This window comes from Periplaneta americana, chromosome 11, assembly GCF_040183065.1.
Source record: "Periplaneta americana isolate PAMFEO1 chromosome 11, P.americana_PAMFEO1_priV1, whole genome shotgun sequence".
Classification (NCBI taxonomy): Eukaryota; Metazoa; Arthropoda; class Insecta; order Blattodea; family Blattidae; genus Periplaneta; species Periplaneta americana.
The window spans coordinates 159,083,570-159,110,952 of NC_091127.1; the positions used below are offsets into that span (position 1 = coordinate 159,083,570).

General features: G+C 36.2%; 1 protein-coding gene and 2 non-coding genes across 3 annotated transcripts in view; 2 read left to right on the plus strand and 1 right to left on the minus strand.

Moving 5' to 3' along the window:
• Nucleotides 1–23,091, minus strand: part of PsGEF (Protostome-specific GEF) — a 509,082-nt gene extending 485,991 nt beyond the window's left edge. The window contains exon 1 of the mRNA XM_069840300.1: nt 22,824–23,091. The gene's annotated coding sequence lies outside the window, so the exon portion shown is untranslated. The remainder of the gene's footprint in view (nt 1–22,823) is intronic.
• On the plus strand, nt 3,781–3,852 carry TRNAH-GUG (transfer RNA histidin (anticodon GUG)). Its single transcript has one exon. It is a non-coding gene; the product is annotated as a tRNA-His (tRNA).
• On the plus strand, nt 4,268–4,339 carry TRNAH-GUG (transfer RNA histidin (anticodon GUG)). Its single transcript has one exon. It is a non-coding gene; the product is annotated as a tRNA-His (tRNA).
• Nucleotides 23,092–27,383: the final 4,292 nt, after the last annotated feature.

Consider the following 27,383-nt stretch of genomic DNA (forward strand, 5'->3'; position numbering starts at 1 on the left):
ATGAATGTCTATAATTTATTTCCAAAGAATCTTCCAATATGAATGTCTATAATTTATTTCCAAAGAAACTTCCAATATGAATGTCTATAATTTATTTCCAAAGAATCTTCCAATATGAATGTCTATAATTAATTTTCAAAGAATCTTCCAATATGAATGTCTATAATTTATTTCCAAAGAATCTTCCAATATGAATGTCTATCATTTATTTCCAAAGAATCTTCCAATATGAATGTCTATAATTTATTTCCAAAGAAACTTCCAATATGAATGTCTATAATTTAAAGAATCTTCCAATATGAATGTCTATAATTTATTTCCAAAGAAACTTCCAATATGAATGTCTATAATTTATTTCCAAAGAATCTTCCAATATGAATGTCTATAATTTATTTCCAAAGAATCTTCCAATATGAATGTCTATAATTTAATTCCAAAGAAACTTCCAATATGAATGTCTATAATTTATTTCCAAAGAAACTTCCAATATGAATGTCTATAATTTATTTCCAAAGAATCTTCCAATATGAATGTCTATAATTTATTTCGAAAGAAACTTCCAATATGAATGTCTATAATTTATTTCCGAAGTAACTTCCAATATGAATGTCTATAATTTATTTCCAAAGAATCTTCCAATATGAATGTATATAATTTATTTCCAAAGAATCTTCCAACATGAATGTCTATCATTTATTTCCAAAGAAACTTCCAATATGAATGTCTATAATTTATTTCCAAAGAAACTTCCAATATGAATGTATATAATTTATTTGCAAAGAAACTTCCCATATGAATGTCTATAATTTATTTGCAAAGAAACTTCCAATATGAATGTCTATAATTTATTTCCAAAGAATCTTCCAATATGAATGTTTATAATTTATTTCCAAAGAATCTTCCAATATTAATGTCTATAATTTATTTCCAAAGAATCTTCCAATATGAATGTCTATAATTTATTTCCAAAGAATCTTCCAATATGAATGTCTATCATTTATTTCCAAAGAATCTTCCAATATGAATGTCTATCATTTATTTCCAAAGAATCTTCCAATATGAATGTCTATAATTTGTTTCCAAAGAATCTTCCAATATGAATGTCTATCATTTATTTCCAAAGAATCTTCCAATATGCATGTCTATAATTTCTCTCCAAAGAATCTTCCAATATGAATGTCTATAATTTATTTCCAAAGAAACTTCCAATATGAATGTCTATAATTTAAAGAATCTTCCAATATGAATGTCTATATTTATTTCCAAAGAAACTTCCAATATGAATGTCTACAATTTATTTCCAAAGAAACTTCCAATAAGAATGTCTATAATTTATTTCCAAAGAATCTTCCAATATGACTATAGATATTTCATATGAAAATTCACCCCAGGTTTTGCGTTCTATAAATTGATCGGGATCCTAAAGAAAATAGGTGTGGATTGGAAAGCGAGAAGGTTGTTCAATAATCTTTATGTGAAACGAGTGAACGTCAGGATAGGAGGACAAATGTCAGAAGGAAGTGAAATAGGGAGAGGAGTACTTCAAGAATGCCCTTTATCACCTATCCTGTTCAACATCTGCTTGAGGATTTAGTAAAGAACTGTTTTCAGAACATGGGAGGTGTGATAGAAGAAGAAAGAAGAATAAAGTGTATTAGATTCAATACTTAAATACTTAGAATCGCTGAAGATATGGCGTTGTTAGCAGAAGAGGAGACAATACTAAGGGATATGCTACTGGAGATAAATGACAGCTGTGAGCAGTATGGGATGAAGATAAATGCAAATAAGACGAACACCAAGATCATAGAAAGAAAAGTAAAGAAGGTTAGCTTGCGAATTCTAAATGAGGCAGTAGAGCAGGTGGACAGCTTCAAATACTTGGAGCAATGGCCAAGGAAGCTTTTAACAGAAAAAGAAGCATCTTCTACGGACCTCTGGAAAAAGAACTAAAGAAGAGTCTAGAGAAGTGTTTTGTATGGGGCACAAACATGTACATTACGACGATGTGAAGAGAAACGACTAGAAGTATTTGAAATGTGGATGTAGAGAAGAATGGAACGTGTGAAGTGGACAGACGGAATAAGAAATGAAGCTGTGTTGTAAAGAGTGGGTGAAGAAATAATGATGCTGAAATTGATCAGAAAGAGGAAAAGGAATTGGTTGGGTCACTGGATGGGAAGAAACTACCTACTGAAGGATACATTGGAAGGAATGGTGAACGGGATAAAATTCTGGACAGGAATGAATGAATGTTTATTTTATTTTAGTAGGTTATTTTAAGACGCTTCATCAACATCTTCGGTTATTTAGCGTCTGAATGAGATGAAAGTGATAATGCCGGTGAAATGAGTCCGGGGTCCAGCACCGAAAGTTACCCAGCATTTGCTCATATTGGGTTGAGGGAAAACCCCGGAAAAAACCTCAACCAGGTAACTTGCCCCGACCGGGAATTGAACCCGGGCCACCTGGTTTCCCGGCCAGACGCGCTGACCGTTACTCCACAGGTGTGGACTGAATGAATGAATGAATGAATGAATGAATGAATGAATGAATGAATGAATGAATGAATGAATGAATGAATGAATGAATGGAGTACAGTAGGCCTACTGGTGTTATGAACTCAACAAAAAATACGTGGTAGATTGTTTTTTTTTTTTCCGAGAAAAACGTTCGACTCAAGAAATTTGCTTGGAAAATGTTTGTATGAGGGCCGTGGGGTTATGGATCAACCCTAGAGGAGGAGATGTACTTATGTCCTGATAACAATAGATGTGTAGATTGTGTTGAGAGCTACCCTGCTGAGCGTGAGGTTGTACACAAGGAAACTATCATTATTGGGAACCCCGTATAAATGCGCGATTTAACACTCTTCTCCTCCTAACCCCTACAAAACACACACACACACACACACACACACAAGCTTCGCGCCGAAGTGTGTTACATTCTACTATCACTGCATAACGGTCTGAGTCCCTCAGGAGTCCTTGCCTAAGTCCATAGACAGCTAGACCTTTCCCTTGGTTCGGTACACTACAACATAAATGTTGAGCTACCAGTAGCGTGCAAACACGCATTTCGTCCAGTTCTGCAAGAGAATTTTTCAATGTTACGAAGGTCATACTGAAATATATTTATTTTAATGTACCGAAGCACATATGATATTTCCATGCAGATATTCTGCGTCATCATATGATGTAAGAGTAATGGAACGGAGAAAAATTCTCTCCGGCGCCGGGATTTGAACCCGGGTTTTCAGCTCTACGTGCTGATGCTTTATCCACTAAGCCACACCGGCGGCCACTAGAGGGAACCCAAGAGTTGGAGCTTAATCTGAGACGATTCTATCCGACGCCGGGGTGGTATCCGGTGTGGCTTAGTGGATAAAGCATCAGCACGTAGAGCTGAAAACCCGGGTTCAAATCCCGGCGCCGGAGAGAATTTTTCTCCGTTCCATTACTCTTACATCGTATGATGACGCAGAATATTTGCATGGAAATATCATATGTACTCCGGTACATTAAAATAATAATAATAATAATAATAATAATAATAATAATAATAATAATAATAATAATAATATATGATATGCGTAAAGACGGCGCTTATTCCGTTGGATCCCGGCCAACTAGTCACTCATAACGAGTGCACCTCAGCACATGTGTGGACTTCGGTCCTACGTTCATAGACATCTATGACGTAGTGCAGAGGGCGGCCACTAGAGGGAACCCAAGAGTTGGAGCTTAATCTGAGACGATTCTATCCGACGCCGGGGTGGTATCCGGTGTGGCTTAGTGGATAAAGCATCAGCACGTGGAGCTGAAAACCCGGGTTCAAATCCCGGCGCCGGAGAGAATTTTTCTCCGTTCCATTACTCTTACATCGTATGATGACGCAGAATATCTGCATGGAAATATCATATGTACTCCGGTACATTAAAATAATAATAATAATAATAATAATAATAATAATGATAATAATAATAATGATAATAATAATGATAATAATAATAATAATAATAATAATAATAATAATAATAATAATAATAATAATAATAATAATAATAATATATGATATGCGTAAAGACGGCGCTTATTCCGTTGGATCCCGGCCAACTAGTCACTCATAACGAGTGCATCTCAGCACATGTGTGGACTTCGGTCCTACGTTCATAGACATCTATGACGTAGTGCAGAGGGCGGCCACTAGAGGGAACCCAAGAGTTGGAGCTTAATCTGAGACGATTCTATCCGACGCCGGGGTGGTATCCGGTGTGGCTTAGTGGATAAAGCATCAGCACGTGGAGCTGAAAACCCGGGTTCAAATCCCGGCGCCGGAGAGAATTTTTCTCCGTTCCATTACTCTTACATCGTATGATGACGCAGAATATCTGCATGGAAATATCATATGTACTCCGGTACATTAAAATAATAATAATAATAATAATAATAATAATAATAATAATAATAATAATAATAATGATAATAATAATAATGATAATAATAATAATAATAATAATAATATATGATATGCGTAAAGACGGCGCTTATTCCGTTGGATCCCGGCCAACTAGTCACTCATAACGAGTGCACCTCAGCACATGTGTGGACTTCGGTCCTACGTTCATAGACATCTATGACGTAGTGCAGAGGGCGGCCACTAGAGGGAACCCAAGAGTTGGAGCTTAATCTGAGACGATTCTATCAGACGCCGGGGTGGTATCCGGTGTGGCTTAGTGGATAAAGCATCAGCACGTAGAGCTGAATACCCGGGTTCAAATCCCGGCGCCGCAGAGAATTTTTCTCCGTTCCATTACTCTTACATTGTCATACTGAAAGCATGAGCAACCCACAGTTATAAATCTTATTTTTTATTTTTTAGACAAACCAGGTACATCATCTTAATCTACAGACTTTTCTTTCACTTTTCAGCATAATCTCCATCTCTTTGCACACATTTTTCCCGCCGTTCTGTAAGTTTGAAAATTCCCTTGGTGTTTCATCTTCCCGAAGATACTGATGTCCACCAGCGTCTCGTAGCTTTGGCCTCGCAGCTGCTCCTTTACAGAACCGAAAAGATGGTAGTCGGAGGGTGCCAAGTCGGGACTGTAGGGAGAATGCGGAAGAATTTCCAACCCAAATGTTCTGATTTTCTCCACGGTGACATGATCAGTGGGAAGCCACGCGTTATCGTGTTGCAGGATGATCTTCTTTCCAGGGCGTTTCTCGCGCAGTGTATGACGGAGCTTCAAAACTGTCTGAATATAGCGGACAGCATTTATGGTCTGTCCAGGTTCAAGAAATTCAACCAAGATGCATCCCAGAACTCATCAACTCTTTCCTTGTTGCGTTCCGTGGAGGCAGTTCGAGGGCGACCGCTACGAGGCTCATCTTGGATGCTCGTGTTCCCATCTTCGAAATGTTTCACTCATCTCCTAACACTGCTGACGTCCAATGACAGCATGCTGTCGAAACGAACCGTCGTTGTCGACCATTTTTCAAACATTGCCTGTGGTCACATGATAGAAGGTTAATGACGTCACAATATGTCAATACATAAAGTGTAAAGTCTGTAGATTATTATCATAATATAATCGTTTTTGTTACATTGTTGAAATTGAAATTATAGCAATGTGCTGTTCATGACTTTCAGCACGACCCTGTGTACATTTGTTCTGATCAATTTTCTGTTCATTTAAAGGACAATTTATTTTTTTTTTTTTCATTCGTTTATTGTCATAATACACTGCTCACTTAAATTGACTGAGCATATTGGAAATTCAATAAATAGCATTCTTAAAATGTGTTATCAAATGTTTCATATAAAACAATTTTTATCTCGAAAACAAAGAACAAACGATCAAAATTGTATTAAACGTTTTTTTCCCAAATATCTCAAAGAATAACTGAAATTAGTGGCATTACTTACTGTTGACTCAGTATTATCACCTAGTCAATAGACCAACACTAAGATGGACATTAAAAGACGGAGAAGACCTTCTTAGAGTATCTACACATGGCCAGTTTGAGATCACACGTTCTAGATTCAATAATAATAATAATAATAATAATAATAATAATAATAATAATAATAATAATTAGACTATTGAGAGCAACTGTAAAATTTATAGTCTGATTCTTCTCGGTGATTCTGAATTCACATAGGCTATAGTAATTCTACGCCGGAAAATAGTCATGATTGATGAGTTTTCCGGGTAAAATTAGACTCCTTCCGGGAGGAAAGTAAATCTGATAGTCATATGCCACATTAAATTTATGTTGTACGAATAAATATTATAACATTCGGTCGATTAGTGTCAAACAAAATTACTAATCAATGCTCTTTATATCGTTCTCATATTAATACAGGCAGGATATACTTTTTTAGACCGAAAAAGGAAGGAAGAAATTTTAGAACAATTAGTAGTAGAGTCAGTAGAAGAAAAAATCAGCAGATACAAATTCAATTGGCTAGATCATGTAAGAAGAATGGAAAATTCAAGAATCCCAAAAATTATGATGCAGTATAAACCTAGAGGACATCGTCGACCAGGAAGACCTTTAAGAAGACTGCTAGATGGGGCCGAAACAGGTCTACAGAGGCCTAATTCGTGAAGGATGATGATGATATTAATACAATGGCGTTATAGTTACTTATTGATATTAACATTAATCGACAGAGGACTGCAAGTGTGTGCTGTGCGGACAAAATTGGAGGAAATAGCACATCATTACGTGTGCGAAGAGAGTCAAATCAATAAGGCCATATTCATAGACATTCTTAGCGCGGGCTTCCGGTGGATGATCAGCGAACTAACGTTTTCCGTATTCATAAACCAGTGTTAGCGATATGCTATGATATGAATCCTGTACAAGTAATCACTCGATAGCCGGGGCTAGTTTAGCACGCTCGTAGCGCGGGCTAGCGAAATGTCTATGCATAGCACTCTAACACACTATATCAAAGACTAAACTAGGACATTAATGCTCGAGCGCACTTTTCTCATTATTATATTAATTATTATTGTTCTTCCTTCTCTCTGCTGAAATGTTGTATGTACTGGCCCTAATTCCACCAGAATAAATAAAATATGATGCACTATTTTCTCATAGTCGTCATCCTCGCCTATAATCCATCGATGATTATAAGTTCGTCAGTACAAACGTAATACCACAGTCTTACAGTACATACAGTCACGAAGCTTGAGGTGATTTTGTTTTGCATTTCTCGTGATACAATGTTCCAAGCGGTTAGCAACTGAGAGCACTAGGAACAATACAATGTGCGATAGTAGCGATCCTAGCGGCTAGCAACTAAAGTTCAAATGTCATTGGATGCTCAACTCGAGCGCACTTTTCTCATTATACAGAGTGTTTAAAAAATACGGGGCATAATTTCAGGTATGTATTTCCCACATGTAGACAGTCAAAATAGTTCATTACAACATGTGTCCGGAAATGCTTTATTTCCGAGTTATGGCCTTCACAACATTAAAATTCACCGGAACGTTTTTCTTTCCGCAGGTCGTTGCCGTCTAAGGAGACATTAAGAGGGCACTCTGACAGTTCACTCCGAGGCGAAGGTTACATTCAGTGTTGTGTAGGCGTTAGACTGTGCGACATGTATTCAAATCAAGAGCTGGCAGAGATACACTTCATGTACGGTAAGGCGGACGGCAATGCTGCGCTGGCTCGTCGTTTGTACCAGGAGAGGTACCCACAGCGACAATGTCCAGATCGGAAGACATTTGTACGTCTCCATTACCGTCTGTGCGAGTATGGAAAATTGAACTCTCCTGGTTTGGGAAGGGGACGACCAAGATCTACAACTCCAGAAGTACAGGAGGAGATTCTGGAGGCTGTGAACATGACTCCTATCAGCACACGAAGGGTAGAAGGGTAGAAAAACGTTCCGGTGAATTTCAATGTTGTGAAGGCCATAACTCGAAAATAAAGCATTTCCGGACACATGTTGTAATGAACTATTTTGATTGTCTACATGTGGAAAATACATACCTGAAATTACGCCCCGTATTTTTAAACACCCTGTATATGTCATTGGATGCATATTCCCTACGTATTGAGCTTCGTGACTGTATATACTAGACTGTGGTAATACTAGAGCGAGCTCGTATTTGGTCAGATGAGTCCAAGGATTCGTCAATGGAATTGTGTAACTTTCGCCTTATAGTTGGGGAAGACTTCGAAAAAAAAAACAACCAGATAATCAGTCCGAGTTGGATTCGAACCAAGTCTCACGTCCGAATGCAGTCCCTAATAAGTAAGAAAACGCGCTAAATATGTATTACGTCGATGTGATGCTTACACAGATGTTTCAGCTGATAATGAAAATAAACTATGCCATACAAGTGGAATTCAGAAAAGTTTTAGTTGATCACACCTGAAAGCAATGGAAATCAACCAATTTCACCTCTTAATTGCAATGCAGCTTATTGTGTTGTGTCCACGTTTTTATGTTGTATTTTCTTTCATGTTTTGACTCTTGGGAGTACAGTATTACTTACTTACTTACTTACTTACTTACTTACTTACTTACTTACTGGCTTTTAAGGAACCCGGAGGTTCATTGCCGCCCTCACATAAACCCGCCATTGGTCCCTATCCTGAGCAAGATTAATCCAGTCCCTACCATCATATCCCACCTCCCTAAAATCCATTTTAATATTATCTTCCCATCCACGTCTCTGCCTCCCCAAAGGTATTTTCCCCTCTGGCCTCCCAACTAATACTCTATATGCATTTCTGGATTCGCCCATACGTGCCACATGCCCTGCCCATCTTAAAACGTCTGGATTTAATGTTCCTAATTATGTCAGGTGAAGGATACAATGCGTGCAGCTCTGCGTTGTGCAACTTTCTCCATTCTCCTGTAACTTCATCCCTCTTAGCCCCAAATATTTTCCTAAGAACCTTATTCTCAAAAACCCTCAATTTCTGTTCCTCTCTCAAAGTGAGAGTCCACGTTTCACAGCCATACAGAACAACCGGCAATATAACTGTTTTATAAATTCTAACTTTCAGATGTTTCGACAGCAGACTGTATGATAAAAGCTTCTCAACCGAATAATAACACGCATTTCCCATATTTATTCTGTGTTTAATTTCCTCCCGAGTGTCATTTATATTTGTTACTGTTGCTCCAAGATAGGGAGTAAAGTATTACAGAAAAATATGCAATCGTAATCGAGACGTTGATCCGAAGACGTCATCCGCAAGTACGGGGCCTTGATGAGAAAAGGAACAACTAAACATAAATTTTGCCTGGAAAATTTATCATAGACTATATTCTTGTACCTATCGCAAAACTACGATATAGACACACGGGTTTATTTACTTGCCCAAGCAGTCATGCTAATTAATTCTGTTGTCTTTTAAAAATCCGTCGCTCCGACCGCATTAAGCCCGAGATCTTCGGATCTAATATGAACCACAGTCACCACTAGACGACCGAGGACGGAAATTTACTAATTTTACTTTTCATTATTCCTATTTTGTTAAGCACTATTTCTTGACATGAATTTTTGGACGACATTTTTAACTCTAAATTCAAAACATACAGAGGTGAGCCTGCCTGGAGAGAAATAAAAAATAGGTTGCAGCCGCCAAATTACTCTTCAAGGAACGACCACTCTTATAAATTGAGGGAAAGAAGACAGAGGACGGACACTGGAAAGTTTTCTTTTCTCAATCGTTCTATCAGGGACTGGCATGCTTTACCTGCAGACTTACTAAAGGCTTTACCAACAACCAAAAATGTATTTAAAAATAGGCTTAAGGACTTTACTAATAGACGGTAGTATATTATACACAGTATTTAAAGGTTGTAAATGATATGTTGTTATTGAAGTGTTGTATCAGTGAAGAATTATGTTGTGTCAGTGAAGTGTGTTGTGTTAGTGAAGTGTGTTGTGTAAGTGAAACGTGTTCCTGTCAGCGAAGCTTTATAGTTTATAGTGGCAGTGCAAAGTATTTGAACAATGAAATGTTTTTGAAGTGTTATTGAAATCAGGATAGAATCAGTGAAAATGTGTCGTAGTTCCAGTGCAGTGAGTGAGTTGACAGCGAAATGAGTGTAATGTTGAAAGGTACTTGTGCAGATATGAACATATCATACTCGTGGGTTTTAGTTCGATCTTAGTTTTAAGATACAAATTAGATTTATTTCAAATGTTATTTTAAGTGATCGTTTCATTTAATTTAGGATATTCCATGTTGTTGTTATTATTATTATTGTTATTATTATTATTATTATTATTATTATAAATAAATTATTGTTAGTATTAATTATTAGTATTATTAATTGTATTTTTAATTAATAAGTTTATTATTGTCATTATTGAGTATAATTAGTTACCACTGCCACCGGGTATATACCCATTGCAGTGTGAATAAATACATACATACATACATACATACATACAAAGTAGGTCGTAATTGTAACTAAACAACAAGTGATGCCTGACCGTGAAACGAGCGGGGTAAGGTTAAATTCCGGTTGGTTTTTTCCGAGGTTTTCCCTCAAACCATTAAGAGCAAATGCTGGGTAACTTTCGGCGCTGGACACTGGACTCATTTCGCTGGCATTATCATCCTAGTCTCATTCAGATGCTAAATAACCACAGCAGTTGATAAAGCATCGTAAGATAACCAAATAAAAAACAATAAAAAGTATTCAACAGAGGTATTTAATGTTAAAACCCACATGTTGCGGTTATGGATTAAAAAAAGAAAACAATTGTTCCAACCCGCATTAATAATGTATTTCATTTCACTGTAGTTTTAAAAAGATACAGAAATTAAATTCATGTAACGAACTGAACTGTATTATAGCACGTAATTTGAATTTCAACAAGACTGAATTATGCAGGCAGATAGATAGACAGGGTCCACTGCCGTTACAGGAACCTGTTCTGCCTCAGTGTTTTGGAAACTAATTACAGGGTATAAGATCGAGGGGTGGGTTAACGGGCGAGACGACAAAAGACACTTTTAAGTACGTATTACAATTTGAATTCAATCACAGCTAATATCAAAACTAGTGCTGAAGTTATGAACTGGGAACACTCGAATGAGCTGAATTCAATAACAAAACACTAAAACAAAAATACACCAAATGGTATAATACTTGGTTCGAGTAATTGAAAGTGCATATCGAAAATGGTAATGTTACACATTCTGTAGACGTCTTCGATGATGTAATGGCAAAGAAAATTGGTGTTTCCCTAAAGAATATCTGTCTTCTTTGTCGTACGATTCTTAAGGGGAGAGGATGGTATTTTTTAAAACGTTTTTCCTATCTGGTGTAAAATATTAGATTTTTGTATCTAGAGAGCTCATAGCTGTAGCAACTCAACCAAAAATAAATATTTTGAAAAAAAAATTATTTGGGGCCCAGATTTGAAAAAAAATATACCCAATGCAGGATTTTACTAAAACCGATATATCTAAACCATTTTTAAAGGTAGATTCAAACAGTGTTTTGCAATGTACTTGCAAAAGCATGCTCTACAAACTGTCTGTAACAGAATTTTGATATTAGTCCCTACGTTTGAAAAATAAACAATTAAAATTTAATAACAATTTTCTGATTTCCTTTCTTGCAAACAAACTGACGTAGTTTTAAAATGAAATCAATTAACAAAATTCTGTTAAAGAGCAAAGTTTCCTAATAGTCTAAAGAATGTATGTTCTAAATTTCATGCATGTATCTTTAATAGTTGAGAAGTTATATCCATTTTTGTCTGGCAATGTAGCAAGAAAATGAAGTTACCGTAAACCGATAAAAGGGGGCGAGTGATTTAAAAATCCACAGCGCAGGAAGTTTAAAAATAGCGTCTCAACATCCGATAAGGGCACAGATACCCTCGAAATGTTATGCAATGCATTCCACACATATCAAAGAGTATCTTAAAGATTTTTTTTTTTTTTTTTTTTTTTTTGAAAATTCAATTTACCGAAAACAACAATAAAAGTGGGCGAGTGATTTAAAAATCCATAACGCAGGAAGTTTAAAAATGGCATCTCAACATCTGATAAGGGCACAAATACCCACAAAATATTATGCTATGCATTCCATAGTCTAACACAGAGGATTTTAAAGAATTTTTTTTTTTTAATTTGCTCACTTTTCACCAAAAAATACCGTCCTCTCCCCTTAAGCAGTTGTCTGTGTTGTATAGCAGCCATATCAATTGAGAAATTGAACAATCGAACACCTGAACGGTTGATTAAACTGCCCAGAGCTACAATGCTCCACTAAGATCAGGCGGTATTGGGAAGCGAGACAATTAATGAGTCAATTATAATCTCTGTCACTGTACTTGCCATTTGAGAAATAAATGAATAAAAATAATTAAATAATAAAATAAATGAGGGTATCTGCTGTACGTATATCCTTGGAAACTGTAAGAAATCGTCTTCATAACCGCCGATACAGGGTGTTCCAATCGATCAGTAAATACAGGAGTTTTAGTGCCCAGTATGGCATTCATACGGAACAAGTTTTTCCGGCCTGAAATTCCGGACATGCCGTAAAATATGGAACACCTGGAAATCCTGCTTCAGTTGGATTTAATCTACAGTATGTTATTCAAAGCTATGGGCTTGTACCATCTATCTATACTAATAATAAATCTGTAGCCGAAATTTTTCTGGTAATTTTCGATTTTTCCAAAAATAATTGGTCCTAACATACATAATTAATCGTCCTGAAACCGAAAATCGCTTTTTTCACATTTTTGTTTGTATGTCTGTCTGTCTGTCTGGATGTTTGTTACCTTTTCACGCGATAACGGCTGAACCGATTTATATGAAAATTGGAATATAAATTAAGTTCGTTGTAACTTAAAATTTAGGCTATATGGCATCAAAATATTTTATTTAAAAAGGGGGGTTATAAGGGGGCTTGAATTATAAAAAATCGAAATATCTCCCTTATTCTTAATTTTCATGAAAAATATTACATAACAAAAGTTTCTTTAAAAATAATTTCCGATAAGTTTTATCCCATACAAAATTTTGATAGGACTGATATTTAATGAGATAAATGAGTTTTAAAATTACAATAACAACGCCATCTAAGGAGGTGTAATGAAATAAAAAAAACAAATGACTTCGTCTATAAGGGGCCTTGGACAACAACAATCGAAAGCTATGAAAGATAGCCTACAGATAATGTTTCTGTGTTTGTATGAAGTAATATCGGAAGCTAAATTAACCGATTTGTATCATTAATTATTAATTCACCATTGGAAAGTGTAGTTTCTCTAGATGGACATAATGCTATAATGTTATTTATCTTCTGAGTGAATCGAGGACAGGTAAGATTAAAATAGCGTCTTATGCACAGAAAACTTGATAGGCATTCGTTTCCTGTATTTCCTAAAATAACTTTTATGACCAAATGAGTGGCCTCTGGATCAAAATGATCGCATTTTAATCTTTTAATAGAATTTAAATAAAGTAACATAATAAACGATTTATCCTTCTATCAAACACGAATGTTCCCTGGATCAAACGTCCTGTTTTAATTATGTAATTACTTTATATTTATTTCTAACGGGTGCAGCGGAGAGCACGGGTACGGGTAGTTTTAAATATATGACTGAGGAATCATACGATTTGTGAATTTACGGAATGAGTCAGACGATCGCTTTGAAGACTGTAACGAACGTTTGAGTTAAAGGGAAGGGAGTTGATTTTTCTTCTAATGGAAACTTACCTCCTAAAGGGATAATTAATTATAGGCCTATATAGATTATTATTTCCAGCGAGTATAATATTCCTGGCCGCTTTTAAACAGAGTGCTAAAACTCCTGTTGTAACCAAGGGAACAGAGCTACCATACATAAGCTTCGTCAGCAGTGGCATGAAAGTGGAAATGAGCAATTACGCTCACACCTGACTCTTGTTGGAAGCGCTCTCCTCCCGTCTGTCGTCGCGCGAAATAAAGCAGGCCGGAAGTGATTCTAAAAGAAGTTTCTTTTTTGTGTTAATTTGTATCGCTGGTTTCCTATTCCCCTTCTAGAATTCTTGAAGAATGCTTTTTTTTTCAAGTAGTGACACACTTTGTTAAACATTGTCGTTTTTTAATACTATACTCGGACCCAAATAATGTAAGCTCAAATGGATCGAAACTGATACATTTTTCGAGTGGAAAAATTGTAAACAAAATTTTCTCCAAAAGGAAAATGAAACAGAAGGAATCTAAGTCAAAGTTTATGACGTATAAAAGAATCTGAGCCTAATGAGAAGTAATTACAACATAAGCCATTATCACTAAATAAATAATAATTTTTTTCTCTTTCTTTCTTTATTATGATTTATCTAGCCCTTTCTTATCGACTTATGAACAAGGAACAAACATCTAGTCTCGTGAACGGAAGATTGCACACTCCGGGAATCAAACTACGGACCGCTTGGATAAAAAGTGCATACGCTACCCACAGAACCAAGCTGGCCGACAATAATAGAACTACAAGGCCAAAATATCTGCAAGTATTAAATCTACAGAATAATAAGTAAATTAATTACGTGCAAATAGATCTAAAAATAAAATTGGTACCCCATAGGGAAAAAAAGTCAATACAATCTCTGATTCAGTCACTTCTAATTCCTTAAGTGCAGATGGTGCCGCCTGTCAAATCCTGATGACATTGCTGGAATTTAAAGGTAGGAGTGATGTCGTAATATTTGCCTTAATCTTGTCATCGAATATCACGAATTCCAACCAACAGCTCAGAAAGTAAATTCTGTCCTGCCAGAGTGTCGGAATTCTAGAAAGGTCTTAGTTGACCGCTACTCAAGACACTGGAAACCAGCCAATCAACTAGCCACTTTCGGAACGTCTATGGTTACAAATAACAAATATATTTCATTATATTCTGTTTGTTCGTTGTACAATGATTTTTTATATATCAATAATTCTGTCATAATACATTTCACTTAGGCTATGTCAAGCCTTGGCGCTAATACCTCAATTGAGTCACTGCAGACCACCCCTTAACTCCCCACGCCACCTTCCCCGGCTGAGACAGTAGTGTTTTGGTGCGGTACGAGCAGGCAGGAAGGTCAGTGAAGGGTTTTATCAGGCGAGCATCATAGCTTTAACGAATTTTCGGCCGTCGCTGGTCTCCTAAAATCCACCACTGATGCACAGAGCCTTACTCCGTGTTTGTTTATAAGGCGGTGTAAGCGAAAAGGACACGGGCGGCGGCTTCTACGTCCTTTTTACTTCCCCTCTTATGCACAGGGCTGGGCCATCTATTAAGACTAGAGCCAATATTACTATAACGACAACGGTAGCAATAATGTTATGTATTACTACACCATTTCTGCTAATACTACTGCTACTACTCCCACCACCACCATTACTATTGCAAATATCACAGCTGCAGTGGCATAAATTTAAAGTAAGGGCCTTTCTTAGTCTCTAATAAAACGTGTAAATGATTATTGTAATATTGAGCTAGGCCATCTCCACCAGCGATAGTCTTCTTTTCCGTAGCATAGTATAATTGTTTGGGGTGGAAGTACAAAAATTAATCTTAGTCCGTTAAATTTACTACAAAAACGAATAATTAAAATTTGTTTGAAGAAACGTTTCGATTATCCAACTAAATTAATTTATTCTGAATTTAATGTATTTAATATTGAACAAATTTATAAGTATACGCTGTTAAAATTTTATCATAAAAATCGTAATAAGTTTGTATTACAGACACAATTATGACGCAAGACGAAATATTAATTCAACATTAGTAGAACCTAAATGTCTCACATCTGCTGGTCTAAAGCATAGCATTAATTTTGGCCCTCGGTTGTATAATTCTTTAGCTAAATTACATCCAGAACTTCTAACATGTAACCCACTAACATATAACAAGAAAATTAGAAACGTGTTAATATCTTCAATTTGATTAAATAAATTTATAGCCTATGTGTATGAATTAATCAACCTATGTTATATTTGTATTCTATAATTTTGAAATATATATTAGTCCTACTTTTCACGTGCGATATTATTCTTCTATAGTGTTAATATTATATTATATAATTCCATTGCCGCTGTAAATATATTTTAGTTCCTATTTTATTTTACCTATTTATTTATATTATTATTTTTTATTTTAATATTATATCTGAACTGCGACCGAGCACGAGCGCTGCTCATTCGGTCAAATTTTGTTAATACTACTGTATCTTCTTTTCATATTGCTTGTATTATTTTATTTGTATTTCTCTTTGTTTGTTTTGTAATTATATTTCTTTATTCTGTATATTTGAAATAAATAAATAAATAAATAAAATTTCATGTGAGGACTACTTCTTTCCGAAAGAAACGACATAAGGTCAATAAACTCTAGAAGAAAATGGTTATGAAAACATTGCCAACACATGCCATTAATATACTTACTTACTTATGTCTTTTAAAGAACCCGGAGGTACATTGCCGCCCTCACATAAGCCCACTATTGGTCCCTATCCTGAGCAAGATTAATTCAGTCCCTACCATCATACCCCACCTCCCTCAAATCCATTTTAATATTATCCTCCCATCTACGCCTCGACCTCCCCAAAGGTCTTATTCCCTCCGGCCTCCCAACTAACACTCTATATGCATTTCTGGATTCGCCTATACGTGCTACATGCCCTGCCCATCTTAAACGTCTGGATTTAGTGTTCCTAATTATGTCAGGTGAAGAATACAATGCGTGCAGTTCCGTGTTGTGTAACTTTCTCCATTCTCCTGTAAATTCATCCCTCTTAGCCCTATATATTTTCCTAAGAACCTTCTTCTCAAACACCCTTAGTGTCTGTTCCTCCCTCAAAGTGTGAGTCCAAGTTTCACATCCATACAGAAGAACCGGCAATATAACTGTTTTATAAATTCTAACTTTCAGGTTTATTGACAGCAGACTAGGTGACTAAAGCTTCTCAACCGAATAATAACAGGCATTTCCCATATTTATTCTGCGTTTAATTTCCTCCCGAGTATCATTTATATTTGTTACTGTTGCTCCTAGGTATTTGAATTTTTCCACCTCTTCGAAAGATAAATCTCCAATTTTTATAGTTCCATTTCGTACAATATTCTCGTCACGAGACATAATCATATACTTAGTCTTTTCGGAATTTACTTCCAAACCTACCGCTTTACTTGCTTCAAGTAGAATTTCCGTGTTTTCCCTAATCGTTTGTGGATTTTCTCCTAACATATTCACGTCATCCGCATAGACAAGCAGCTGATGTAACCCGTTCAATTCCAAACCCTCTCTGTTATCCTGAACTTTCCTAATGGCATACTCTAGAGCAAAGTTAAAAAGTAAAGGTGATAGTGCATCTCCTTGCGCCATTAATATATACAGATGAAAATAAAAATTTTTAATTTCAACATGCCACCGGCGTAGCTCTGTCAGCTGTGAGGTTTTCCTGTCGATCTGGAGATGCGTTCGGGAATGGGCTCGATTCCCGCTTGGATTAACTGGTTAGATATTTCCCGGGGTTTTCTCCAACCATAACCCGAATATCAGGTAATCTATAGCGAATCCTCGTCTCATCTCGCCAAATACCATCTCGCTATCACCAATTTCCATCAACGCTAAATAACCTAGATCTAGTAGTTGATACATTGTCGTTAAATAACCAACTAAAAAATTTCCAACATAGCAGTTTTCCATTTACGCGCTGTAAATTCGAAGACTTAAGAAGAATAAATGCTTCGTTATCATTTGCTATAAAATTTACCGTGCTCAAAAACTAGTTACGTTAATTTTAAGCTGGGTTGGCGGATGGCTCGGACTGAACTGGTAGAGCAACTGTATTCCCCGTTTGGTCTGATTGGTTGGTTTCTTCCGAGGTTCTCCCCAGGCGTGGGGAGGATGCCGGGTGGTCTATGGCGAGTCCTCGGCCTCACCTCACTTCATCCCCATTTGGTCTGATTACCTGGTTGGGTTTATTCCGAGGTTTTCCCAACCATAAGGCAAATGCCAGGTAATCTTTGGCGAATCCTCAGCCTCATCTCCAGACATCGAGATTTTGGACCCGATAGAATAAGTTTACTAAGTCCATACTATAGGCAGCTTTTTCACTGTGTTAGAGGGAGATGGGAGTCGGTAGAAGAAGAGACATGTGTACATGAAACGCAGTCCAGTCCAGTCTGCTGGTGCTGTACAGTGACGTTCCAAAAAAAAAAAAAAGCAACTAATTTATCAAACATTAAAATAAAACGATTGTTAGAGGAAAAAATTCTATAGGACCAAAAAATTAATGTTTACATACATTAAAATAAAAAAAAAACCTATAATGCGAAATTTTCAAAATAAATTAATATGCATTTCCTTTCGGCTTCTGTCATAAGCACAAGTGCAATACTTACTCAACATACATAATAATCCTTCACAATATACACAACTTAAGATGTACAATACATGGCACTGTTACAATGTAGCCTACTACAACACACATTCGGAAGGTCTCAAAACTAAATTTTCTTCGGTAGTCGGCAAGACAAAGTTTATATTGGGAGACGCTCCCCTCTACATCACATGATGTAATGGATTTATTTTATTTTAGTAGGTTATTTTACGACGCTTTATCAACATCTTAGGTTATTTAGCGTCTGAATGAGATGAAGATGATAATGCCGGTGAAATGAGTCTGCGGTCCAGCACCGAAAGTTACCCAGCATTTGTTCACATTAGGTTGAGGGGAAAATCCAAGGAAAAAACCTCAACCAGGTAACTTGCCCCGACCGGCAATCGAACTCGGGCCACCTGGTTTCGCGGCCAGACGCGCTAACCGTTACTCCACAGGAGTGGATGATGTAATGGATGCAAAACGAAAAAACACTAAGTCATTGAAATCTATTTTCGCTATCCCAGCAGTGTCCGTAGACTTCTTCCCTGCTAGCATGTCTTTTATGTCACAGAATATCGCATATATTCTTAGACTAATCACATAGATACACAGATCAAAACTAGACTACTAGCTATCTTCTTTCCTCTCTTCTGATAAAGTAAACTAGGTGTACGGGACTGATTTTATTATCAGAACAGTACCTCCTCTCCCTGCCTTATGAGTATGACAGAGTAAATAAAGCACATGGGACGACAGGTAGGTCGCTACCCTCACTACCGTCCGGCTTTCCAACTTGAAATCGCACTGTTTTCATCTATCGGGTCTAAAGTCTCTAAGCCTGCTCATCTCACTACATCTCGCCAAAAAAATTGTAACCTTTTAAAACGTTGACTTGTTCCATATCTTAAAACTTCATTGCTAATGGAGGCCTAATATCTACGGAATACAATAAATGAAATGAAATAGAAAAAAAAAAAAAGTGAAAATAAGAACCGGAAGGTGCGAGGGAATTTTCAGGTACCGTAACTTCCACAACGACCGCTGGGTTCGCTCAGGCTTCTGTCAAATTGAATATCGCTTCTTCTTTCCAGGGTAAAAAGAGGTCGGAGCGTGAAGCAGTCCGCACAATCTTATTCCTGTGTAGACGTTACGGAAGCATGGAGCTCTACCTCCACGTCGCCTATGCGCCTTCATGGCGTGTAAAGGGGATACCTTCACCCAAAATTGTAATTTCCTGCTCTAGGTCCTATATATTTATTACTTTATTACTCCCGTAATAACAGAATATTCGTTCTTGATTCCTCCCTCGCCCTAGAGTAGTCTGTGCTAACATCGTTCAGTATTTTAAGCTACTAACATACGTTCATAGAACAGAATTATATTTACAATAATTACTTCAAATCCTCGACGTTTTTACTTTTACATCATTTATAGACTCACGAAACTAATAATTATTCTTAATGTCAGAAATAAGTCTTCATGTTTCAAATCTCTAATAAGAAATTACACAGGTAAAACACCATTATGCAATGTATTAACATGCACAGCCTATAATATATTTACATACGGTCTTACTAATAAAAACTCTATATATACACACGTTTAACTGTCTTATACTTATACAATGAGTAGCTCGTTTATAAGTCGTGTGTAAATTCCTTACTAATAATCACTACATTCGTCGTGTATAACAGTACAACTATTACACAGCTACGTCATAGTTTCGTCATTACTTCGTTACGAAAGATAATAGAATATCTGAGGTTCTCTATTGCATCCGGTAGAGCGCTCTAGTGTTGCATGTTAAGTATCGATAGTACAACTGGCTCTAATCGATTACCACACTACATTTTGGTCAGAGAGTACAAGCTACAGCAATATTATTCTAATAATTCTATGATATTTGGTTTGTTCTTCTTTGGTTACAAGGCATTCATCATCATAAAATGACAGTCGATACGAACAGCTGTTAGAGGGGCGGCCATTTTTTCTCTATATACAACGCTTAAACAAGGGGTTTCGTGTATATAACTACTGCAAAGCAATTCCCATTGTATAGTTACAGCCTGTTTATACGTCCATAGCTTATTCACCGTTTATCAGTAACGTTTTCTGTCTCAACTCTGCATAAGTCTCGTATAAAAACTATACACGGTTTATTAGTAAGACTGATAATGTATATCTAGTTAACATAATATTGACTAAGGCTTAGATTTTGTTGGCTATTAATTGCCTAAAAATCTCCTTAAAATTTTACAGAAGAAGGTACCTTAATATTTTTTTTAAACTTATTAATTCTAAGCAAAATAAACAATAGTCACAAATCCATATGTTTATCAACAGACCTTGCATTTCCACATGTGATTACATTTCTCGGTATAAATATTAATTTAACACTTGCGCTCTAATTTGCAACACTTTCTCTTACGTATATTCTCTAGACTATACAAAACCGAATCTACACGGTACACAATAGTAGACCTATTTTTTAGTAAGTTATTTACGACGCTTTATCAACATCTTAAGTTATTTAACGTCTGAACGAGATGGTGATAATGCCGGTGAAATGAGTCCGGGGTCCAGCACCGAAAGTTACCCAGCATTTGCTCGTATTGGGTTGAGGGAAAACCCCGGAAAGAACCTTAACCAGGTGACTTCCCCCGACCGGGAATGGAACCCTGGCCACCTGGTTTCGCGGTCAGACGTGCTAACCGTTACTCCACAGGTGTGGACAGAGGTCTATTGCTCATTGGTAACATACTAGACTATTTTAAATGCTATATCAACCTATCGCTGCTTGCAGATTCGTGTAACTACATTTTGAAATACATGCTTGCTGTATTTTGTACATTAAAGTTTTAACATGCTGTTGCTCGACTCTGTGCTGAGATACAGGCAGGCTACTGAAGAAGGTCTGTGTAGTATATACTTTATTACAACTTATTTTTGAGAAACTTATGTTACGAATTGCAGTGCAACAACATTTCAAAATGAACCTCAATTAAGCCAATCTTCGATATTCCTCACACCACACATGGGAATGACGTTTGATTTGCGTTTCGTTGCGGGTTAGATGGGTTGAATGGGGGTTAGCTAAGTGTCACGAGACCGAGTTATGTGACAAGGTGAATGGGTTAGCTGAAGAGATACTGTAGGTATGTGACGTGAGACGGAGAAATGTGTAATTTTCAATGATTTAAGTACATTTTCTTTGACGTGTGTAGTGTTGGGAGATGTCGAAGTTTCACCCCTAAGGTATTGAAAAACAAAGATATTATTGTACCAAACTTACGAAGATGAAACGATGACAGACAATAATTAGAAACAACTAAAACAGAATTTGACATAAAACTTAACCAGAGTTAATTAACTAAAATAAAGACAGTTGTTATGGATTTTTTTGCAGTTTCCTAGGCCTAAATGAATATTTTTTTAACTTCAGATACACTTTTATATAAAACTCCTCAACTCCAAATATTTAAATAATGAAAATATAAAAAACCCTTAAATTGGCAAAACTTCATTTCTCACACTTACTTACTTACTGGCTTTTAAGGAACCCGGAGGTTCATTGCCGCCCTCACATAAGCCCGCCATCGGTCCCTATCCAGAGCAAGATTAATCCATTCTCTATCATCATATCCCACCTCCCTCAAATCCATTTTAATATTATCTTCCCATCTATGTCTCGGCCTCCCTAAAGGTCTTTATCCCTCCGGCCTCCCAACTAACACTCTATATGCATTTCTGGATTCGCCCACACGTGCTACATGCCCTGCCCATCTCAAACGTCAGGATTTAATGTTCCTAATTATGTCAGGTGAAGAATACAATGCGTGCAGTTCTGTGTTGTGTAACTTTATCCCTCTTAGCCCCAAATATTTTCCTAAGCACCTTATTCTCAAACACCCTTAACCAACGTTCCTCTCTCAAAGTGAGAATCCAAGTTTCACAACCATAAAGAACAACCGGTAATATAACTGTTTTATAAATTCTAACCATCACACTAGTTTATTAAACCGTGTCGGACTGTAAAGAAAACAACTATCGCAATGTCCATATTTTATATGTTGCACAATATTATAGTATTGTGAAATTTTGGATAAATTTAATTTTCCTACCAATTTTTTTCTATTGTTCTATTAAAATTATAGCATATGGCCTAGTAACCTAGGACACATTGTGAATTGAAGGGTTAAAAGTGAATCTGATATTTTTAGAAGACGATGCAATAGTTATTCTTCAAATAGTTCTATCCAGAATTAGTACCTAAAGGTAAATTGTAACAGAAATATGAAAATTAATGTAGCCTAATTTAACGTATTAATTACACATTTTAACGACAAAGGTACCATGGAACGTAAAAGTAAGTCAGCACTGGTTTTAAGCAAATAAAAAATGGAATGTCATCAAAATCCAAGCCTTATTAATAGTGAATTCTCTTACATGTAACACAGGACGTTGCAGGATGCAGTGATATCACAGACAGCGCGTATTCACTCTGGTCTCAGTTGCCAACACCGCATAATTTACCGGCACAATTCAAAACTGTTGCTCACACGGTAGTAACTGTGTCTGAACATACTCAAGACTCTCCTACAAACACGTGGGAGTCGTCAACGTTCGTACACCTGACAACTATAACCCTCTAACTAGAGCTGTACTGGACGCACTCATAACGTTTCACCACTCGAGAACACGGCGACTCCTCAACCTTGCGTGCCTGTCTACCTGGTAATGCCTTACCTTGCCCTTGGAGCGGCCCAAGAGGGGAGGACAGGAAGGAGAGGGGAGTGTTGAACCGGTGTCGCTCTTAGAAAGAGACGGCTAAGCAGGTTTTGGTCCAGTGGAGTCCCCCGTATAAACAATACCCCTTACAATGGCAAAACCAGAAGTTGGGTTGGGCCGCCGGGACTTTTCCCAGGGAAACGTGCCAATGTGAGAAACGCACAGTTTTAATATCAATTGTTTGCTCAAGCGTCCATTTAACCGATAAAAATGGAACCACGCAGCGTGATTTCAATTACACTTCACAATCACAAAGTTTGCATCGTTTTCAGAACATTACCAATTGAACTCCAAGTAATTTCTGATATGGCAACCCCTGCAGGTGTTCACTTTATCGCAAACGGAGCAATATCAAGTGAAATGTAAACTCATTCAGATTCTAAATCTAGAATGGCTCTATCTACCAGTACTTCTCAGACTGCGCCACGAAAAACAACATATTTATTGTTATTATTATTATTATTATCATTATTATTATTATCATTACTTACTTACTTACAAATGGCTTTTAAGGAACCCGAAGGTTCATTGCCGCCCTCACATAAGCCCGCCATCGGTCCCTATCCTGTGCAAGATTAATCCAGTCTCTATTATATCCCACCTCCCTCAAATCCATTTTAATATTATCCTCCCATCTACGTCTCGGCTTCCCCAAAAGTCGGTTTCCCTACGGTCTACCAACTAACACTCTATATGCATTTCTGGATTCGCCCATACTTGCTACATGCCCTGCCCATCTCAAACGTCTGGATTTAATGTTCCTAATTATGTCAGGTGAAGAATACAATGCGTGCAGTTCTGCGTTGTATAACTTTCTCCATTCTCCTGTAACTTCATCCCTCTTAGCCCCAAATATTTTACTAAGAACCTTATTCTCAAACACCCTTAATCTCTGTTCATCTCTCAAAGTGAGAGTCCAAGTTTCACAACCATATAGAACAATCGGTAATATAACTGTTTTATAAATTCTAACTTTTAGATTTTTTGACAGCAGACTAGATGACAAAAGCTTCTCAACCGAATAATAACAGGCATTTCCCATATTAATTCTGTGTTTAATCTCCTCCCGAGTGTCATTTATATTTGTTACTGTTGCTCCAAGATATTTGAATTTTTCCACCTCTTCGAAGGATAAATCTCCAATTTTTATATTTCCATTTCGTACAATATTCTGGTCGCGAGACATAATCATATACTTTGTCTTTTCGGGATTTACTTCCAACCCTATCGCTTTATTTGCTTCAAGTAGAATTTCCGTGTTTTCCCTAATCCTTTGTGGATTTTCTCCTAACATTTCACGTCATCCGCATACACAAGAAGCAACAACATATTTATTGTTATTATTATTATTATTATTATTATTATTATTAGTATTTGTATTAGTATTAGTATTAGTATTAGTATTAGTATTAGTATTAGTATTATTATTATTATTATTATTATTATTCTTTTAGGCATTATACTCAATTAACATTGTCTCCTAGTATTCTTAGTTATCCATTCATCGTCATTATTGTAATTGTAATTATATTTATGTGTAATAATTATTTTTGTTATATTTGTGCTGAACTGTAATTGGCCACTGGCTGTTGTACAGCACATTAAATAAATAAATAAAATAAATAAATAAATAAATAAAATTATTATTATTATAAAGCATCAACTATTGACCAGATATTTTGTATTCGACAGATAATGGAGAAAAAATGGGAGTGTAAGGGTACAGTGCATCAGATATTCATAGATTTCAAAAAGGCATATGACTCGGTTAAGAGAGAAGTTTTATATGACATTCTTATTGAATTTGGTATTCCCAAGAAACTAGTTCGTTTAATTAAAATGTGTCTCAGTGAAACGTACAGCAGAGTTCGTATAGGTCAGTTCCTGTCAGATACGTTTCCAATTCATTGTAGGCTAAAGCAAGGAGATGCACTATCACCTCTAATTTTTAACTTTGCTCTAGAGTATGCCATTAGGAACGTCCAGGATAACAGACAGGGTTTGGAATTGAACGGGTTACATCAGCTACTTGTCTATGCGGATGACGTGAATATATTAGGAGAAAATCCACAAACGGTTAGGGAAAACACGGAAATTCTACTTGAAGCAAGTAAAGAGATAGGTTTGGAAGTAAATCCCGAAAAGACAAAGTACATGATTATGTCTAGTTGATGAGAATATTGTACGAAATGGAAATATAAAAATTGGAGATTTATCCTTCGAAGAGGTGGAAAAATTCAAATATCTTGGAGCAACAGTAACAAATATAAATGACACTCGGGAGGAAATTAAACACAGAATAAATATGGGAAATGCCTGTTATTATTCGGTTGAGAAGCTTTTATCATCCAGTCTGCTGTCAAAAAATCTGAAAGTTAGAATTTATAAAATAGTTATATTACCGGTTGTTCTTTATGGTTGTGAAACTTGGACTCTCACTCTGAGAGAGGAACATGGAGTAAGGGTGTTTGAGAATAAAGTTCTTAGGAAAATATTTGGGGCTAAGAGGGATGAAGTTACAGGAGAATGGAGAAAGTTACACAACACAGAACTGCACGCATTGTATTCTTCACCTGACATAATTAGGAACATTAAATCCAGACGTTTAAGATGGGCAGGGCATGTAGCACGTATGGGCGAATCCAGAAATGCATATAGAGTGTTAGTTGGGAGACCGGAGGGAAAAAGACCTTTAGGGAGGCCGAGACGTAGATGGAAAGATAATTTTAAAATGGATTTGAGGGAGGTGGGATATGATGATAGAGACTGGATTAATCTTGCTCAGGATAGGGACCGATGGAGGTCTTATGTGAGGGCGGCAATGAACTTCCGGGTTCCTTAAAAGCCAGTAAGTAAGTAAGTATTATTATAAAGCTTTTGACAAGGTTCGAAGAGACCTTTTATTTGACATTTTACAAGAAAAAATATACCAAATCTGTTATTACAAAACATAATAGAAATCTACACTGACAATAAAATAAGTGTAAAAATAAATAATCGTATATCCGAAAGAAAATATGTTAATAATGGAGTTAGATAAGGTTGCCCGTTATCTCCAACACTATTTAATATTTATATGAATGAAATAATATCTCAATGGAACCATATCTATACATCAGGGATCATAATAACCAGTACCTTAAAATCAAATACCCTGCTCTTTGCAGACGATCAAGTCATAATTTCCAATTCAGAGGATAACTTACAAAGAGGATTATATACATTAAATAACATATTATCAGATTTGGGGATGGAGATTTCAGCATAAAAATCAGAAGTAATGGCATCTTTGGGACAAGATCCAGTCAGAAGTAAGATAATACACAATAACCAATGTCTAGAACAAGTACAGAATTCCAGTTATCTGGGTTGTGAAATATCTTATCAAAATGAAAAGGATGTGAACGAGAAAATCACCAAATTTACACAAATTTTAGCAATAATAAATAATACATTAAAAGCTAAATTAATACAAAAATCCATAATAAAAATATATAATACTCTAGCATTACACTCCCTTTTATACGGAAGTGATATTTGGACATTAAGGAAAAGAGATATGAGCAGAATCAAAGCAACGCAAATGAAATTTTTCAGACGGACAGCAGGATATACTCTTTTAGATCGAAAAAGAAATGAAGAAATATTGGAAAAATTAGAAGTAGAGTCAGTAGAAGAAAAAATAAACAGATACAAACTAAATTGGCTACACCATGTAAAACGAATGGACAATTCAAGAATCCCCAAAATGATGATGCAATATCAACCCAGAGGAAGACCTTTAGAAGACTGCTAGATGGGGCCGAAACAGGTCTACACAAGCCTAATTCGTGACGAATTATTATTATTATTATTATTATTATTATTATTATTATTATTATTATTATTATAGAAAAGTACGAACTTATACAAAACATTCACACTAAAATATTCTAATAAGCTCGTAGATATGTATTAACCTTGGAGAACTGTAAAATTGTAAGACAAACTTCAGTAGTTAAAAATGTTTAGTCAATAATTGCATAATTTTTATAATTTTACTTTCAAATAATTTCACTTTAAAAGGAAAATGTTGATTACAGAGACATATTTACAAACGGGAAGCACATTCACTCTCTCAGGTAAAGAGGAGGCAATTTACGTACCGTAAGTTCATGTAAACAAGAGGCAATTTACGTACTTTTTTGAACTGGGGAGACAATTTACCGTCTCCAATTT